The following is a 4,784-nucleotide window of genomic DNA, read 5'->3' on the forward strand; positions in this document are numbered from 1 at the left end:
ATAAAATTCACTCATATAGTATTGTCACATAAATTATTTGGAAAATTAGAAACACACACATGCTAAGGCCAATGTGAAGAGCTTAGTGTTCGTTGTATGTTCTGTTTTAATTAAACTATATAACTAAAACTACACATCTCTACCAGGAATATTCAAACTCAGAAATCCTTAAAAAGAAAACAGGTTAATCGGAGTACTAAATGTTATGGTGGCATCGCACGACTATGCATATTATAGTCACAGCATAGAATTCCACACTTATTGAGATCATTTGTTATTTTTGGCATCTATTTGATTGCGAGATGCGAGGACTGAGCTAAATGTGAGTGAAACGGTTCGCATGCATTTGTAGTAAAATTTAATTCAGCGCTATATTGACCCCAAATATTTTGTGGAAATAATATTTCTTCTTTTTTCTATCTTCTCTTTCTTCTTCTTCTGGCTTCTAATTTATAATTTGTGAATTTTGTAAGTTTTGAGTTTTCGGGATTTGTAGCCATAGAAACCACTTAATAATCTAAAAATATTTATCTAAAGCAAACTCTAAGTTAATTACCTACTTGGATTTTGTTTGATACTCTTTCGTTAAACAAAATCTTTAGATTGATCCTCCCACCAACTTTGTGTAACGTGAAACCTACAACCCATCAATTTTGAATTTGGCAAAATGAAATCTCATTCGTTGTGTATTGTTTTTTCAAAATCAATGATGATTTATTTTAGTTCAAAAACAAAATTATTGGATGGTAATTTTTCATTAATACTTTTTCAATAAGTATAATTATTTTTCTCGATGGTGTACAAATGACAACTTTACAAGTATACCTATCCTCTGTCATTATCACCTATTGTTTAGTATCAGTACTTAATACTTGCCAACGAACTGTATTTTCAGTTAAAGTCTTATGGTTATGTAGTGTTTGTAAGAAAGTTATTGTTCAACTATTTCCAAAATTAATCAATCTTAAAACGGTGGAATACTTTTTGTTTTCATACCGCCACTTTTATTAACTAAACTTTAAGATTCTTCGATTATAAATGTAAAATAATTTAAACAAATTAACATTTTACAAGTTTGCTGGTAAATTTCGGTATATGTATTCATTTTGTAATCAACGTATGAACTGAAATGTGCCTTCGAAAAAACAGTATCAAACGCCTTCGTTACCCGAAATAAGTACCTATATGGTTATATGGTATTTACCTGAATTCGTTGATAAATCGTTTAGTTAAGAAAGTCGACAGTTAATGTATACCTATACTAAATATAGTTAATATATCTGTGAATTGTACTATTGATGGAGTTACCATATTTTTCAAGAAAAAAAATACGTACCGGTGGAATTAAAATTATTTTCAGAGAAAAAAAGTATCAGTGGAATTTCAATGTTTTAAATTCACCCCAAAAATCCATTACTTATAAATCGGTGGATATTATGATCAAAAACATCACATTTATCACAAAATAATCTGTTTTGACATATATAATATAATATAATCATACAATTTAATAATATATATTTATTAGTTTTAATATTTTCATAAATTATTTATGTTTATTTTTTAGAAAATATGAGTATGTAGTTTCTGTTTTTTTTTTTTTTAGAAAAAAAGGTTTTAATCATTAATTATTAAAGTAGATTAGTTATTTTTAGGTTATACAAATAGACAAAAAAAAAAAATGATAGTGTAAAAATTTAGAGTTTACTGAGTCTTTTATCAACTTCGCTCTCTAAACTACTAACTACATATTATTATAAATTCAATAATTGTGTCAAATAATGAACCAGTTGTCTTTAAACCGTTTTAGTTACACATTTTTTAAATTCAATATATTATTTTGTATATGTTTTATATGATGATACTTTTTTATTATTTTTTATTGCATTCTAGTTGAATTATTGTTATTATTATATTTTTATTTGTTTTAATATACGATAATTAGTTGATAAAATATTTTTTTTATCATTATTATCGGGAGTAACCGAAATTATTACCCAGATTTTGTTTAACTTTATTTTATTATTTGGTTTTTATTAAAAAACGTATAACTCTATACAAACTTTAAATTTGAACTAAGTATTTACATTATCATTTTATATTTATGGAATTTTTTTTAAATATTTCGATTTTTTTTTGACTAATTTTAGGCAATTAAAAGTGGAGATTTTATAAATGTCAATAAAATTTTAAGTATAATAATATGTAAAACTATTTCATTTTATAGGTCAATATCTTGGTAAGTATTTGTTTTTTTTTCAGATTTATTTTATAGTTGACATGTCTAATTAGTTACTATTTATTCAATTGTAAGTTGTCATTCAATCCAATCAATACTTAAGTTTTATAGAATTATTGTACTTAAAAACCACGAATTGTGATTTTAATGAACAACGTTAGATAGATATTTAATGAAAACTGTAATTCCACGGAGATTTAAATAATGATTTATACAGTTAACTAGGTATAAATTATTTAAAACTGCAGGAGATAGTTTTAGTAAAATAATTCATTTTTAAATCATAAGATGGAATATTGGAACATGAACATAAATTTAGTTTTAAAAACAACTTTAGGTGTATTAGAATTGATCCATAAATTAAAAACTGTATATTTGTTGTATATTTAGTATAAAACATTTAAAATTGCAGAAGATAGTAATAGTTAGATACCTAATTAACAACAATTTTAAGATAATAAGATGGAATATTGGAACATAAATTTAGTTAAAAAAAAACAAAATCATTTATAAAAATTACAGGTGCATTAGAATTGTTCCATTAATTAAAAAATATATGTTTGTTTTTATAGACAATTTGGAACGGCAAAGTAAATATTTAAGTTTTATATTTTTATTTATTAAAGCTAAAAATAAATTTAGAGTATTGAGTGCTGTTAATGTGACGTCAGACTGTTACTCGGTACTTGTAATTAAATTACAAATGACCCTACAGTCATTTGATTTTATTACGCGATGGTTAAAAATCTTGAGAATATTTCGTATATACATTTGGAACTTAAGCTGGTTTGACGAAGCTAAAATATAGTTTTATTTTCCGTCTATATATTTTTCAAATGTCTAAAAAATCTAGATATTTTATTATTGTTAAGTATATTAATCAGTTCTCGTCTATCAATATCTCTTTGATTGCGTGTTTGGTATATTATAATTTATAGTTATTTTAAGAATCTGTGTAATACTATAATGTAAGAGCCATTGAGTAATGATTAGTTCCCGTAAAAGTTTTAGTATAATCATACCATCGATGTAGTTGTTCCGCCATCCGATTATTTAGTTGATTGCGTCTAGTGAATTAATATCACCCGCACTCTCATAAATGTATCATAACCACCTACCACCATTTTTTAATATCGTTTGTTATTATCTTCACTACCAACACTGTAAATGTATCCCAATTAATCTCTCGGATAAATCGTTTTTTTTTTTTTGTTTTTTTTATATCATTTTTGTAATTATAATCATAAAAATCTTGGATAACGAAATGTTGAGGCCATAACCATGAATCTAAATTGCATTATCTTTCAATAATTGTTCATGATATCTAAAGGTTATGTTTAGAGTTAGGCATTAATTAGACTTGAATTTAATTGTAGCTAATTTAAAACTTGCATTGCTTTTAATAGATTTGTGCTTAAGTAGGATATTATAGAATATGTTCTATATTAGATTTTAAATTATAAGTGACACCGAAATGACCGCCACCAATCTCCTTCATGAAAAGCTGCCTCTGATCACGTAGTTCTGGACGATATTGGTTATGTATCGTGGTAGTTGTCTTATGTAATCATGATGTGCCTCATTGAACTTCTATCATAGTGCCGTTAAATATTAGTGATGTAACTATTTGAGTTTCGTAAATTTAACATGTACAATTTTACGGGTAAGGTAAATATACATAAAAAATTTACGACTTATATATATTTTTTACCGTTTAAAAAGTGGAGTGACCACTTTAATGTATGTTTTTGTATTTTTTTTATCACAATATTAGGATTTTAATACGAATCAAGATTTTTATTTACTTTATTAATTTTTGCTTAAACAGAGAATAGAAAGCTATAAATATTAATTGTTATTTTTAATATAGGAATTAAATACTAATGCCTTCTTTACATAAAATTGTGAAAAAAATTACACTATAAATTAAATTTTTTACAAAAATTGTCAACGATATATCGTTACATTTTGTAAAAATTTTCAGTAAATTATTAATTTTTTTACATAAAACCCACATCACTTTTTAAGACATATATCACGTCAATTGAGTTAATCGGGCATACATTTATATAGGTGATGAAAGTTCCACCGTGGATGTGTCTTTGGCACATTTTACAATCGCTATTCTCTATCAATAATATCTAGCGTAAATTTACTATTCGAAATCCAAACTAGACTTTTGATAGTTTCTCTATTTCCACCATAAAACTACTCGTCCTGCATCTCAGATAACTTTTTAGCAGTTAACCTACAATATTAACTGTACTCAATGATCTGTGTGATGACAGTTTCTCCAGCGACTTACTTTATTACCTAATTTGAACTAATTTTACCAATCACTCTACTAGAAAGGAGTCTTCCACCAGGTAGTGGGTGAATACATCAAATACCTTAGTATTTGTGTGACTCAGTGTGACTTTCTTTATGCATCTCCAGTTCTAACAGTATACACTGTACATGTTCTATGCATGCAGGATAAGACAGTGCTTTATGTTGATATGTAGTTTCTTGAATTGAAACAAAAAACTGTTTTATGATCACAATT

This window comes from Rhopalosiphum maidis, chromosome 1 (genome assembly GCF_003676215.2).
Source record: "Rhopalosiphum maidis isolate BTI-1 chromosome 1, ASM367621v3, whole genome shotgun sequence".
Classification (NCBI taxonomy): domain Eukaryota; kingdom Metazoa; phylum Arthropoda; class Insecta; order Hemiptera; family Aphididae; genus Rhopalosiphum; species Rhopalosiphum maidis.